This window comes from Lepidochelys olivacea (assembly GCF_965140295.1).
Source record: "Lepidochelys olivacea isolate rLepOli2 genome assembly, chromosome: 15".
Taxonomy (NCBI): domain Eukaryota; kingdom Metazoa; phylum Chordata; order Testudines; family Cheloniidae; genus Lepidochelys; species Lepidochelys olivacea.
The window spans coordinates 8,081,372-8,097,439 of record NC_140425.1 but is presented as its reverse complement, the minus strand read 5'-3'; the positions used below and the strand labels follow the sequence as shown (position 1 = coordinate 8,097,439).

Here is a 16,068-nt window from a genome sequence, read left to right as displayed (position 1 = left end):
TGTATGTATATATAGAGAGAGAGACGCCATGATTTATTTAGTTCTTCCTGTTATAACCAGCAAAAGGCTGGGTCAGAAGTAACCGCCTCTACTATTTTAAGACTACAGATTCCTGCCCCTGCCTTTTTGCATGTTTCAAGGTGGTGTGACCCTCTAAAGAGGCAAACTGGGGTTGCTGGAGTGCTAGTCTTAGCTTCAGTGTTCCTCACTCTCCTGTCCTGACACCCTGTTGAGCCTGGACTCCCTTAATGGTTCTCTCTGGGGCCTCTGTTTTTAGGTTCTTCTGTGTTTTACTGCATGTTCTGTATAGCTTTTTGTCTGTTCTGGCTGGGATGAAGGGGTTGTTTTTCTGTTTCCCTTTTCACAGGGGTGTTCTGTGATCTGTTGGATCTTCATCTGATCCCACACTACCACCAGATAGTGATTACAGAGACCTAGGAAGCCAGGACATCATGGTTTGAGTGAATGTCTTTATTTCCTGTTTACACAGGCACTTCTCCTTGTACTGTGCCTCCTAGTGGCCCGCCTAATAGTGACTCTCAAAACTAACACCACACTTCTCACATATCCAATCATGGCTTGAGTGTCTGGTGGCTGGTGTCAGAGTGGTATGGTTCTTGTTCTGTATGCAAGAGGTCAAAGATTTAATTTGCTGTGGAAGTGGAGAGGGCGTTTGCTCTATTGGGATGTGTAAATGGGTGGTTAGTGTGTCTATGGAGGAATCCCTTACTGTGGGTGTTGTACGAGTAGGGGATTCCCTGATGTACATGGTCTGTGTGCACTACCCCGAGCTAGGGATACCATTGACTAGTGGGAACATTTGCTGTTTGCAAAGTTGTATGTAACCATAGGTTCAAATTCCCTTTCCTCCACCTCTTGCAGAATTGGTAAAAAGGTTCTTCTCTTTACATTTAAGTACCACATCAGGAGTTACGGTTCTTCCCATGTGGCAGCAGATGCAGCATGTGCAGTGACTTGGTTGGTCTTGTGAAAAGCTTCCTGTTTTATGTGCAAATGGTTGCTTGACCCACTAGCCTCTTGCAGATGTGGTAAAAATGATGTTTTAGCATCTCAATAAAAGATCCCATATATCAGGGGATACAATGAACCCCTATATGAAAGGGGAATAAATAAACCTGTATATCATTGGGAAGTAATAAAAGCCATATATCAATGAAAAAAAAACCTATATCCAGAAGGAGTGAAATCAATCCATATATCAAGAGGAATTAAAAAAAACCCCACATTTCAGGGGATTATAAAAAATCCATAGAGCAGGAGATAGTAAGACCTCCCCCCAAAAATCCAAACAACCCCCCTCCATATGATTAAAATAATCTCATGTATTAAGGGCAACTGGAAAATGTCATACATCAGGGAAAGCAACAAAATCCTGGTATCTAAAGTGGGAGTAGCGGGGGAAAACACATATTTGAGGCATTAAAAACAATCAATAGATCTGTGGAGAGGGATGAAAAATACAATATATGGGGGAAGCAGTAAAAAACAAAAAACATGAAACCCTATTTCTGGAGGGAGGGATGGGTGGGGTGCACATGAGGTACCTGGCAGCCCACCCTCATGCGTGCCACTCCCTAGCACCCCATCCTGACTGCACTCAAAACCCTTGCACCCCACATGAATGGTATCCCACATCCACGACAGCTGCCAGGGCTATAGTAACCCTAAGTCTGCCCCCAGCATTGCGTCACGTATTGATATCATACAATTCTCGCAGCATGAGAAGATACAAGTATCCAACAGCAGCAAAGAGGTTAAGCAAGAGAAGTTCACTGCCCTTCTTCACTCTGACATCACAGCCAAAGGCCTCCTGTCAGCCCCCACAGAGTTTATGCAGTAAAGCCCTTTGAAAGGTGCATGAAGTTCTTTAGCAATCAAGAGTGACCATAAAGGTAGGGGCTGCTGTAGCAGCAGCTAAATGAAAGTGGGTGGAATGTGGGAGAATTCCTGCTGCCCTGGCGTTTTGAGCTACTTTATTAAGACTGCATGCAGCCCAAGAGAACTGACTGTACTCCCTGCTGCAAGCCTCGAATAAGCTGCATTACACACACTGTAGCTCTGCTCAAGCCTCTTCTAAATTGGAATAGAATGCAAAGGATTTCCAGTATAGCTATCTGCTGCCTGAAGGGACTCTGAGCAGCTTTCTTGTAACCTTATGTTTTAGTTTCCTTGTGGCGCCAGTCTTTCCACTCAGGTAAGCAGTTATTTTAGGTTGTGCATTATTTTGCTTTATGAGCAGCAAATGGATAGATTTCTCCTTGGTTGAAAACTGAAGTGCAAAGAAGCTGTTTCTCTCAAATTGTGATCAGGTTCATGATAAACACTATTGTGTTGACATTGCTACGATGGTATAATTATGGCTTTCTGAATAGATTGACTGTATCATCCTAGGCAGTGTTTGCTCTAAGTTAAAATTAAAACCTAAAAAAAGAATACAGGCTGGTGCTTCTAATTTAACATTGACAGATTGCAGCTCCCATATGCTGCAATGTGTGTTATTACTGCCAGCATAGAGTTCAGCTGATCTGCTCTGCCAGCATTATCAGCACAAAATGCAACATTTTATTTAGGTTCGGCTGCGTTAGATTTCTTTTTACATTCAGTTTGGGCCAGTCCCAGGCTTCATTAATGATAAATGTTGAATCAGTTCTTCCAGTATAAATAGCACTCACGTTTATTAATTATTCTTGGTAGCCTCCAGTGTAAGTTTGAATCATTAAGCACAAGATGCGTGGGCTAGTAATTAAAGCACAGGACAGTGAATTGGAACAGCTGGATCAAGATTTTCAAACTTGGCTGCCTAAAATTAGGCTCCTAAATCCATATTTAGGCATCTAAATTGGGATTTTGGGGGCACCTAACTCTCTTAGGTTCCATTTAAAAATCAAGCCATTTATTTAAGGGTGGAATTTTCAAAATGCTGAGCACCCTGCAGCACCAATTGAAACCAGAGAAATTCAGGCTAGTTACTTAAAAATGATCTTAGGCTGGGATTTTAAAAGGTGCCCAGGAGAGTTGGGTGCCCAGCTCCCATTGACTTTCTGTGAGATTTGGGCTCCTAATGCCATTTGGCCCCCTTGAAAATCACAGCCTTAGGACCCTAACTATAGGCAGCCAAGTGTGAAAATCTTGACTCTGAGTAAAGCAGAGTTGTAGGTACAAACACTCTTCCCCCCTCCAACTCTGAGATATTTAGATTGAACTGTAGATCCACATTTTATGGCTAGGGCACCTTTCTGCTGGGCTGCGTTTTTATCTCTGAAATGGTCTCCCTGTGTGATCCTGAGCAAATCCTTTAAATTCTGTCTCTGTTTCTCCAACTGAAAAATGAAGTGATGACATTTAACAACTTGCTAAGAGGTGGAGGCTAAATTCATTAAAGTTTGCAGAGCACTTGGGGCCAGATTCTGACATACTGGCTCATAGCAATGATGATAGGGCCTACAAGACCTAGTCATGTTCCAGGACCCCATTACGCCAGGCACTGTACAAACAGAACAAAAAGACAGTCCCTATCCCAAAGTATTTATAATCTATAATATATAATCTAAATAATAATATAAATAAGTATTTATAATCTATAAGTATTTATAATCTATAATAAAGCCCCACCAGACGGATGGGGGAGTACAAGGAAAAAATGAGACATTATTGGTCAGCATGCCAGGCAGTCATCTCAGCACACCCGTGGCCCAATCGTTGACAAGGTTTTTATAGGCTTCACAGCAAAGGAGAGTTTTAAGGAAGATTTGAAGGAATATAATGAGGCAGCATTATGGATGATTATGGGGAAATCCTCACAAGCATAAGTGGCAGCATGGGAGAATGCAGAAGGGTGCTTGAAAATTTAACAAGTGGGTGATGGAAACCCATCATGGGCTAATAGAAGGCAGAAGTCAACCTCTTGATAGTGAAGGAGAAATGATAGGTGGGGTATGCATAGGTATGAAAAGATTTGAAAATGAAGACGTGGAGCTAATGTTTGTTGTAATAGAAAAGGGAAAGCCACTGGGGGGATGCAAAAGAGGGATGAGGTGGTCAAAATGATGGGCTAGGAGAATGATCTTTTTCAGCAGCATTCAGAATGGAGATGAGCAAGGCAAGGAAGCTTGAGCGAAAGCGAGAAAGATGTGGTAATCAAGACATGAGAGACTTCAAGAGAGTTTTAGGTGCGTGCATGGATAGGAAGGCCGTATTTAGGAGATATTGTGCAGAAACAATCAGCAGGATTTAGACTTAGCCTGGATGTGAAGATCTAGACAAAAGTTGGAGTCTAATGTGGTGCCCAGGTTTTGGACCTTAGTGACAGGTAGGATGGTGATATTGTCCACAGTAATCAAGAAAGGAGGTAGCAGGGAGGGACTGGGGGGTGATTAAGAGTTCTGTTTGAGCCATACTGATCATGAGGTAACAGTTAGGCATCTATGAGTAGATATCTGAGAGACAGGCCAAGATATTAGTTTGGACAAAAGGAGACTGGTCTGGAGTAGCAATAGAGATCTGTGAGTCATTACAGATGGTAATTGATTAATTGATTGTGTTAATAGATAAGATTACTCGGAGATCCAGTGTAAAGGGTGAAGAGAAAGGAACTAAGGACTGACCTGTGTGGAACCCCCACAGAAAGTTGGAGTGGGGGGATGAGGAGGATCCTCCAGAGGACATCTGAAGGGGCAACTTGTGAGGTAGGAGGAAAACCAAGAGAGGACAGAATCATAGAAGCTAAGGGAGGACAAGATTTCAAGAAAGAAAGAGCATGGTTGATGGCCTTGTTAGTGATTGACAAGTCTAAGACCGTGAGGATGGAGTAAGGGTTCTGAGCTGTCCGTAGGAAGAGGTTATCCAGGCCTTGGTAGCAGTGGTTTCAGTGGAGTGCAAGGAGAAGAAGCTGGATTAGAGAAGTTCTAGGCTGGAACTGGAGGAGACACTATAAGGTGGGTAGAAAGTTGGCTAGACTGTCGGGCTCAACGGGTAGTGATCAATGGCTCCATGTCTAGTTGGCAGCTGGTATCAAGTGGAGTGCCCCAGGGTCGGTCCTGGGGCTGGTTTTGTTCAATATCTTCATTAATGATCTGGAGGATGGTGTGGATTGCACTCTCAGCAAGTTTGCAGATGACACTAAACTAGGAGGAGTGGTAGCTACGGTGGCAGGTAGGGATAGGATACAGAGGGACCTAAACAAATTGGAGGATTGGGCCAAAAGTAATCTGATGAGGTTCAACAAGGATAAGTGCAGGGTCCTGCACTTAGGACGGAAGAATCCAATGCACCGCTACAGACTAGGGACCGAATGGCTAGGCAGCAGTTCTGCGGAAAAGGACCTAGGGGTGACAGTGGACGAGAAGCTGGATATGAATCAACAGTGTGCCCTTGTTGCCAAGAAGGCCAATGGCATTTTGGGATGTATAAGTAGGGGCATAGCCAGCAGATCAAGGGACGTGATTGTTCCCATCTATTCGACATTGGTGAGGCCTCATCTGGAGTACTGTGTCCAGTTTTGGGCCCCACACTACAAGAAGGATGTGGATAAATTGGAGAGAGTCAGGATAGATTCCTTGAGGACCTGCTCCATGATTTTTCCGGGGACTGAGGTGAGGCTGACCGGCCTGTAGTTCCCAGGATCCTCCTTCTTCCCTTTTTTAAAGATTGGCACTACATTAGCCTTTTTCCAGTCATCCGGGACTTCCCCCGTTCGCCACGAGTTTTCAAAGATAATGGCCAATGGCTCTGCAATCACAGCCGCCAATTCCTTTAGCACTCTCGGATGCAACGCATCCGGCCCCATGGACTTGTGCACGTCCAGCTTTTCTAAATAGTCCCTAACCATCTCTTTCACCACAGAGGGCTAGCCACCTACTCCCCATGCTGTGTTGCCCAGCGCAGCAGTCTGGGAGGTGACCTTGTTCGTGAAGACAGAGGCAAAGAAAGCATTGAGTACATTAGCATTGAGGGGGGAGGGGAATGCTGTCAGTTTGGGGCCCCATGTAGCAGAGAGGAAGAGGTGTGTATGTATGTTTTGGAGGTGGTGTGTGGGTGAAGGGTCACAGATTGGTGTGTTTATAGTGGTGTTTAGCTCAGGAGGCAGGGTGTGTGTGTATTTTGGTGTTTGTAGGTGGTGTGTAGCAGAGGAATGGGGTTGTGTGTGTTTTGGAGATTGTTTGTAGCTAAGGAATGGGGTTGTGTGTAGCTGAGGGATGGATTGCGTGTAGCTAAGGAGCAGGTAGTGTGTGTTTTGTGGGTGGTGTGCAGCTGAAGGGCAGGGAAGTGTGTGTTTTGTGGGTGTTGTTGCCATGGGGCAGGGTTTCCTCTTCCCCTGAGGAGTAAGCTAGTGATGGTGGGTGGCAAAGGAAGGAGTGACCTCTTTCTTGGTCTCCCCCATGGAACCTGTAGTTCCCTGGCAGGGTGTCTGTTCACAGCTCCTGCTATCTATGGGGGAGGCTAGTGCAGCACTGGCTTGGGACATCCTTACTAGGAAATGAGTGTTGTGAACACATTTGGTGCAGGGAGGAGGTGGGATTTCTGCAACTTGTTAATTAAAAACTTGTCCTGAGTCAGCAAGGTCAGAGGCCAATTGCTCCCTGGAGATTGGGACTCTGTTGTGTCACTGAACCTGAAGACACAGCCCTAGTTCATACTATGCAGGGCTTTCTTTGCCTTGGCCTCCAGGTTAGCCACCATTGCTTTGCATATGCTCTTTGCTATCTGACTCCGGCTATGCATCGAGGCTGGGAGTGGGTGTTGGAGGCTGGGAGATCACCCGGACTTGTTTATAAGTAACCCTGGTTAGTTAAACCCAGTGACAGTGCAACTCCTAACTTCACAGGCTAGATAGTTTCAGCACACTAATTTTTTTTTTTAAATCACCTCACCCATCTTGTAAAGATAACCATGTACTAAGCACTTAGCTTGGAGATAACAAAGGGCATTTGTGTCCAAAAGACACACTTCACTCATTCAAGGATTAGCCACACAAGAATAGCATCCATGTTTACTCCATATTGTAGGCAGCATGGGTAATGACACCTATAATCAAAGTTGCCTAACAGGGTAGCCTCACCTGGGATGCCCTCTTGCAGGAGGTCATGATATGACATGTTTACCTACCTTGGTTTCCCTCTTTATAGACCCCAGTAACTCCCCCACTGCTCTCTTGCCTCAGTAGTTCCCCACCTTGGGGCCAGTTGCTTACAAAACATAATTCAAACTAGTTTCATTACCAAGAGTCTGCAAACATACACCCCAAGCCATGTAGTCCTGAAATACCACACCCTCTAGTCCCTTGACATAGCACCTCATCCGTGCACTTCCTCAGCTCTCTCCTGGCCTTTTATCAGGACAGCCACCCCAGCACCTCTCTCTTCACAGCAGCTTCTTGGCTGGGAGATCATCCTCACCAGGGGAGCATCCCCTCCTCCCCATGGCCCTCTCACTAGTCCCCTGTGTGGAGATATCAGTGGGTTAGCCCCTCTGCTGCTTCCAGGCCTTCTGCCCTCTCAAGACCATGGCTTTGGTTCTCTGGCTTGGAGTCAGTAGGCAACTCCTTCTGCTGCTCTCCAGCCTTCAGCTGCCCTCAAGGGCCTCCTGCAGTTTCCTGGTCTCAGACAGCTCTTACCTATTAACTGCAAGACAGCTCTCGCCTGATCTTTGCCTGGCAGACTCTCTGAGGCCCAGCTGCCCTTTTTAAAGCCCAATTGGGGTCAGCTGAACTTTTTCCTCTTAAAGGACAAATGTCATCCTGTGACACCCCATTGCTTAGAACTTTGCCAAACTTTAATCCTTTGGGCTGAAATTTCCCATGCTTGGTATCTGCCTCAGATCGTTTTTTTTTATTTCAGATAGAGTTATTCAGTGACTTCCCAGATTGAGATTATAGGGGGAAATATGCGTTTTGTCCATGTTTAAAAATATTTACAGCCCATTTGTTAAGAAGCTCTAGCACCCCCAGTCTTTGGAGCAGGGACTTTACATTTTGCAGCAGGGTCACAGTGATATCAGGTATGTGCCTTTTTCTGCTCCTGTGACAATCCAGCCAAATGTAGCCAAATTATATAAATAATAGTGTGCAGCTTCAAAGCCAGTCAGACCAGCGAATTTCACCCACTTGACCCTGCACTGGGCTCAGTAACTTGCGTTTGGCTAAAACGCCTTCCAAAAAGGCATCCTGTCTTGAGTGAACATATCAAGAAATGGAGAATCCACCTGGGTATTTTGTTCCCATGGTTAATCACCCTCACTGTTAAAACTGGTGCCTTATTTCTAATTTGAATTTGTCTGGTTTCAGCTTCCAGCCATTGGTTTTTGGTCCGCCTGTCTCTGCTAGATTAGAGAGCCCCTTACTACCTGGTATTTTCTCCCCATGAAGGTGCTTATACACTGTAATCAATCACCTCTCAATCTTCTTGTTTGATAAACTAAACAGATGGAGCTCTGTGAGTCTCTCACTGTAAGGACGATCAGTAGAGGTTTAATAGAATTCAGCAGAGCTACATTCTCTGAAGATTCTGGCTGTGGGCTACAGTGGCCAAGCAGGACTTTCTGTGTAATTGCTCTTCCTGGCTGCTGGGGGTTATTGTGATGCCAGAACTGAAGCAGGGAAATTATCTTTCTTCTGGTCTCAGTGCTACCCCCACTGGATCTCACCATGGAGGCAAAGAAGGAAGCTGCCTTCATCCTGATTGGAATGCATAGGTGTAGGACAGGAGTTGAAGAAGGGGTGGCGGGATGGTAGCACAGGGGACAGTGACAGGAATCAGGGGTGGGGGAGAATAGGAGCAGAGGGGGATGTCAGGGACAGGTTAGGACACAGGTGCAGAAGAGTCTATATGTTCCTCTCTGGAACCTACATAAGAATGGCCATACTGGGTCAGACCAAAGGTCCATCCAGCCAAGTATCCTGTCTACCGACAGTGGCCAATGCCAGGTGCCCCAGAGGGAGTGAACCTAACAGGTAATGATCAAGTGATCTCTCTCCTGGCATCCATCTCCACCCTCTGACAAACAGAGGCTAGGGATACCATTCCTTACCCATCCTGGCTAATAGCCATTAATGGACTTAACCTCCATGAATTTATCCAGTTCTCTTTTAAACCCTGTTATAGTGCTAGCCTTCACAACCTCCTCAGGCAAGGAGTTCCACAGGTTGACTGTGTGCTGAATGAAGAAGAACTTCCTTTTATTTGTTTTAAACCTGCTACCCATTAATTTCATTTGGTTCTTATATTATGGGAACAAGTAAATAACTTTTCCTTGTTCACTTTCTCCACACCACTCATGATTTTATAGACCTCTATCATATCCCCGCTTAGTCTCCTCTTTTCCAAGCTGAAAAGTCCTAGCCTATTTAATCTCTCTTCATATGGGACCCGTTCCAAACCCCTAATAATTTTAGTTGCCCTTTTCTGAACCTCTTCTAATGCCAGTATATCTTTTTTGAGATGAGGGGACCACATCTGTATGCAGTATTCAAGATGTGGGCGTACCATGGATTTATATAAGGACAATAAGATATTCTCCATCTTATTCTCTATCCCTTTTTTAATGATTCCTAACATCCTGTTTGCTTTTTTGACTGCTGCTGCACACTGCGTGGACATCTTTAGAGAACTATCCACAATGATGCCAAGATCTTTCTCCTGATTAGTTGTAGCTAAATTAGCCCCCGTTATATTGTATGTATAGTTGGGGTTATTTTTTCCAATGTGCATTACTTTACATTTATCCACATTAAATTTCATTTACCATTTTGTTGCCCAATCACTTAGTTTTGTGAGATCTTTTTGAAGTTCTTCACAGTCTGCTTTGGTCTTAACTATCTTGAGCAGTTTAGTATCGTCTGCAAACTTTGCCACCTCACTGTTTACCCCTTTCTCCAGATCATTTATGAATAGGTTGAATAGGATTGGTCCTAGGACTGACCCTTGGGGAACACCACTAGTTACCCCTCTCCATTCTGAAAATGTACCATTTATTCCTACCCTTTGTTCCCTGTCTTTTAACAGTTTTCAGTCCATGAAAGGATCTTCCCTCTTATCCCATGACAACTTAATTTACGTAAGAGCCTTTGGTGAGGGACCTTGTCAAAGGCTTTCTGGAAATCTAAGTACACTGCGTCCACTGGATCCCCCTTGTCCACATATTTGTTGACCCCCTCAAAGAACTCTAATAGATTAGTAAGACATGATCTCCCTTTACAGAAACCATGTTGACTTTTGTACAACAGTTTATGTTCTTCTATGTGTCTGACAATTTTATTCTTTACTATTGTTTCAACTAATTTGCCCGGTACTGATGTTAGACTTACCGGTCTGTAATTGCCAGGATCACCTCTAGAGCCCTTCTTAAATATTGGCGGTACATTAGCTGTCTTCCAGTCATTGGGTACATTAGCTGATTTAAAGGACAGGTTACAAACTATAATTAATAGTTCCGCAATTTCACATTTGAGTTCCTTCAGAACTCTTGGGTGAATACCATCTGGTCCCAGTGACTTGTTACTGTTAAGTTTCTCTATTAATTCCAAAACCTCCTCTAGTGATACTTCAATCTGTGACAATTCCTCAGATTTATCACTTACAAAAGACGGCTCAGGTTTGGGAATCTCCCTAACATCCTCAGCTGTGAAGACTGAAGCAAAGAATTCATTTAGTTTCTCTGCAATAACTTTATCGTCTTTAAGTGCTCCTTTTGTATCTCAATCGGCCAGGGGCCCCACTGGTTGTTTTGCAGGCTTTCTGCTTCTGATGTACTTTAAAAACATTTTGTTATTACCTTTTGAGTTTTTGGCTAGCTGTTCTTCAAACTCCTTTTTGGCTTTTCTTATTTCTTTTTACATTTAATTTGGCAGTGTTTATCCTCCTTTCTATTTACCTCACTAGGATTTGACTTCCACTTTTTAAAAGATGTCTTTTTTACATCTCACTGCTTCTTTTACATGGTTGTTAAGCCACGGTGGTTCTTTTTTAGTTCTTTTACTGTGTTTTTTAACTTGAGGTATACATTTAAGTTGAGCATCTATTATTGTGTCTTTGAAAAGTGTCCATGCAGCTTGTAGGGATTTCACTCTAGTCACTGTACCTTTTAATTTCTGTTTAACTAACCTCCTCATTTTCGCATCGTTCCCCTTTCTGAAATTAAATGCCATAATGTTGGTCTGTTGATGTGTTCTTCCCATTACAGGAATGTTAAATGTTGTTATATTATGGGCTCTATTTCCAAGTGGTCCTGTTATAGTTACTTTTTGGACCAGATCCTGTGCTCCACTCAGGACTAGATCGAGAGTTGCCTCTCCCCTTGTGGGTTCCTGACCAGCTGCTCCAAGAAGCAGTCATTTAAAGTATCAAGAAATTTTGTCTTTGCATTTCGTACTGAGGTGACATGTATCCAGTCAATATGGGGATGTCATAAATATAAAGGGAAGGGTAAACCCCTTTGAAATCCCTCCTGGCCAGGGGAAAGCTCCTCTCACCTGTAAAGGGTTAAGAAGCTAAAGGTAACCTCGCTGGCACCTGACCAAAATGACCAATGAGGAGACAAGATACTTTCAAAAGCTGGGAGGAGGGAGAGAAACAAAGGGTCTGTGTCTGTCTATATGCTGGTCTTCGCCGGGGATAGACCAGGAATGGAGTCTTAGAACTTTTAGTAAGTAATCTAGCTAGGTATGTGTTAGATTATGATTTCTTTAAATGGCTGAGAAAAGAATTGTGCTGAATAGAATAACTATTTCTGTCTGTGTATCTTTTTTGTAACTTAAGGTTTTGCCTAGAGGGGTTCTCTATGTTTTTGAATCTAATTACCCTGTAAGATATCTACCATCCTTATTTTACAGGGGGGATTTCTTTATTTCTATTTACTTCTATTTTTTATTAAAAGTCTTCTTGTAAAAAACTGAATGCTTTTTCATTGTTCTCAGATCCAAGGGTTTGGGTCTGTGGTCACCTATGCAAATTGGTGAGGCTTTTTATCCAACATTTCCCAGGAAAGGGGGGGTGCAAGTGTTGGGAGGATTGTTCATTGTTCTTAAGATCCAAGGGTCTGGGTCTGTAGTCACCTAGGCAAATTGGTGAGGCTTTTTACCAAACCTTGTCCAGGAAGTGGGGTGCAAGGTTTTGGGAAGTATTTTGGGGGGAAGGACGCGTCCAAACAGCTCTTCCCCAGTAACCAGTATTAGTTTGGTGGTGGTAGCGGCCAGTCCAAGGACAACGGGTGTAATATTTTGTACCTTGGGGAAGTTTTGACCTAAGCTGGTAAAGATAAGCTTAGGAGGTTTTTCATGCAGGTCCCCACATCTGTACCCTAGAGTTCAGAGTGGGGGAGGAACCTTGACAGGGGATAATTGAAATCCCCCACTATTATTGAGTTTTTTTATTTTGATAGTCTCTCTAATCTCCCGTAGCATTTCATTGTCACTATCACTGTCCTGGTCAGGTGGTCGATATGAGATCCCTACTGTTATATTCTTATTAGAGCATGGAATTACTATCCAGAGAGATTCTATGGAACATGTGGATTCATTTAAGATTTTTATTTTCATTTGATTCTACATTTTCTTTCATATATAGTGACACCCCGCCCCCCACCGACACGACCTGTTCTGTCCTTCCGATATATTTTGTAACCCGGAATAATTGTGTCCCGTTGATTGTCCTCACTCCACCAGGTTTCTGTGATGCCTATTATATCAATATCCTCCTTTAACACAAGGCACTCTAGTTCACCCGTCTTATTATTTAGACTTCTAGCATTTGTGTACAAGCACTTTAAAAATTTGTCACTGCTTATTTGTCTGCCCTTTTCTGATGTGTCAGATTCTTTATGTGAATGTTTCTCGTCTGATCTGGCCCCTACTTTATCCTCCTCCATCCTTCCTCCTGACTAAAACCTAGAGAATCTCTCTCAATAGACTCTCCTCTAAGAGAAGTCTCTGTCCGATGCACGTGCGCCTCTGCAGCAATCGGCTCCCACCACCGTCCCACATCTCTTAGTTTAAAAACTGCTCTGCAACCTTTTTAATGTGAAGTGCCAGCAGGCTGGCTCCACTCTGGTTTAGGGGTAGCCCACCCTTCCTGTATAGGCTCCCCCATCCCAAAAGTTTCCCCAGTTCCTAATAAATCTAAGCCCCTCCCCTCTACACCATCGTCTCATCCACGCATTGAGACTCTGAAGCTCTACCTGCCTACCTGGCCCTGCGCGTGGAACTGGTAGTATTTCTGAGAATGCCACCATAGAGGTCCTGGATTTCAGTCTCTTTACTAGCAGCTTAAATTTGGCCTTCAGGACGTCTCTCCTACCCTTCCCTATGGCATTGGTACCTACATGTACCACGACCGCCGGCTCCTCCCCAGCACTACACATAAGTCTATCTAGATGCCTCAAGAGATCCGCAACCTTCACACCAGGCAGGCAAGTCACCATACGGTTCTACCAATCATCACAAACCCAGCTATCTATGTTTCTAATGATCGAATCTCCCATTACTAACACCTGCCTTTTCCTAATGACTGGAGTTCCCTCCCCCGGAGAGGTAACGTCAGTGCGAGAGGATACCCCAACATCATCTGGAAGGAGGGTCCCAACTATGGGAAGGTTTCATAGAATCATAGAATCATAGAATCTCAGGGTTGGAAGGGACCCCAGAAGGTCATCTAGTCCAACCCCCTGCTCAAAGCAGGACCAATTCCCAGTTAAATCATCCCAGCCAGGGCTTTGTCAAGCCTGACCTTAAAAACCTCTAAGGAAGGAGATTCTACCACCTCCCTAGGTAACGCATTCCAGTGTTTCACCACCCTCTTAGTGAAAAAGTTTTTCCTAATATCCAATCTAAACCTCCCCCACTGCAACTTGAGAACATTACTCCTCGTTCTGTCATCTGCTACCATTGAGAACAGTCTAGAGCCATCCTCTTTGGAACCCCCTTTCAGGTAGTTGAAAGCAGCTATCAAATCCCCCCTCATTCTTCTCTTCTGCAGGCTAAACAATCCCAGCTCCCTCAGCCTCTCCTCATAACTCATGTGTTCCAGTCCCCTAATCATTTTTGTTGCCCTTCGCTGGACTCTCTCCAATTTATCCACATCCTTCTTGAAGTGTGGGGCCCAAAACTGGACACAGTACTCCAGATGAGGCCTCACCAATGTCGAATAGAGGGGAACGATCACGTCCCTCGATCTGCTGGCTATGCCCCTACTTATACATCCCAAAATGCCTTTGACCTTCTTGGCAACAAGGGCACACTGCTGACTCATATCCAGCTTCTCGTCCACTGTCACCCCCAGGTCCTTTTCCGCAGAACTGCTGCCTAGCCATTCGGTCCCTAGTCTGTAGCTGTGCATTGGGTTCTTCCGTCCCAAGTGCAGGACCCTGCACTTATCCTTATTGAACCTCATCAGATTTCTTTTGGCCCAATCCTCCAATTTGTCTAGGTCCTTCTGTATCCTATCCCTCCCCTCCAGCGTATCTACCACTCCTCCCTCTGTTCCCATTGACTGCTCTCCTTCCCTGAGCCTTTCATCCTCCTTAACAGTGGAGGGGCTGTCTGACCGGAGGTGGGACAAATCTACAGTGTCCCGGAAAGCCTCATCAGCATACCTCTCTGCCTCCCTTAGCTCCTTCAGTTCCGTTACCCTGGCCTCCAAAGCCCATACTCAGTCTCTAAGGGCCAGGAGCTCCTTGCACCGAATGCATACATACGCCACCCACCCACAGGGCAGGTAATCATACATGCTACACTGAGTGCAATAAACAGGATAACGCCCACTCTGCTGCTGGGCTTCTGTCTGCATTCTCTCCTACAATTACCTAGGTTAATGATAGGGGTTTGGTTTAAATTAAGAAGTTTTGTTTATAGTTTAGTGTAAAGGTTTTAAAGAATGGCAAGTGTACCTTGCCCCCTTCCCAACTCCCTCTCGAAACTCCCTGTTAGCGGCCCCTGTTTGCAAAGCTCCCTGGTCGCTTGCTCACTGCTTTATAAAGTCCTGGTCTCCTTGATAGCCCCACCCCCTGACTAAGGCTCAGCCAATGAACAGAGGCTTCTAGATTTCAAACCTTGTTTAGAAGCTCACAGCTTCCAACTGCCACCCACGGCACACGGTCCTTCAAACAAAAACAAACAGACAGACAGACAAATACAAGCTCAGCACACAGCACATAACCCCCAAACACAAACACACACTACAGACAGCCACTTACGCCAAGGGTCCCGTATTTGCTCCTCCTTCAGCTGGAGAACTCCCTCTCGAAACTCCCTGTTAACGGCTCCCTAGGAATGAAGCCAAGTACCCTAGGTCTCTACATTCCTCTGCTGTTAGCCAATAGCTGTAAAAATCACTGTGTATCTCATCCCGTTGTACTGACTGGTCCATATAGAGGATAACAGCCTGCTACTGCTATCAGTTACCATTAGCTCAAGTGGTAGAGGTCTGTGCTGTGAGGCTAAAGGATCCAATCCTGCTGTTGTCCCATGTAGGGATCAGTATGGTTCCACGTAATAAAATTTCCATTTTAATCCATTTGCTTTTTAAAAGTATAAGAAATTACATTTAAAAAAACTACATTAAAAGAATGTTATGGATGGAAAGTCAAGCACTCCAATGTTAAGAAATGCTAGAATTAAGGATCCTAATGCATCCTTAATTTGGCCCCCTTGTACACATCATACAATCTTTAAGTATGTGATCACACATGATTTATTTCCACAAGATCCCTGCCTCATTCACTGCAGAGGGGATCTGACTGTGCCCTATAATTACATACAGGGCAGAGAAGAAGGTTTCTAACAATGACAGAAGTGAGGTTCTGGAACTGCTTCCTAATAGGAGTTCTGTGGGCAAACAACTTAATTAGTCTTAAGATAGAGCTTGATTCATTTATGAGTGGGGCTTCTGTTGTGGTTGGGAGGCAGGGCTTGGTGGTTCTTATCAGTTCATGATGTCTTACGTTCTAAAATCTCGTGCTTCAGGGCTTCAGCCCTGAAGATGTGGTTTATCGTGCTGTAGAATCATAGAATCATAGAATCTCAGGGTTGGAAGGGACCCCAGAAGGTCATCTAGTCCAACC

General features: G+C 44.5%; 1 protein-coding gene across 3 annotated transcripts in view; it reads left to right on the top strand.

Annotated features, from left to right (window-relative positions):
- The first annotated feature begins 1,886 nt into the window (after positions 1–1,886).
- AIFM3 (AIF family member 3) overlaps positions 1,887–16,068 on the top strand; it is a 114,382-nt gene continuing 100,200 nt past the window's right edge. For all 3 annotated transcript variants that reach the window (XR_014714272.1, XM_084649421.1, XM_084649422.1), the window contains exon 1: positions 1,887–2,215. The gene's annotated coding sequence lies outside the window, so the exon portion shown is untranslated. The remainder of the gene's footprint in view (positions 2,216–16,068) is intronic.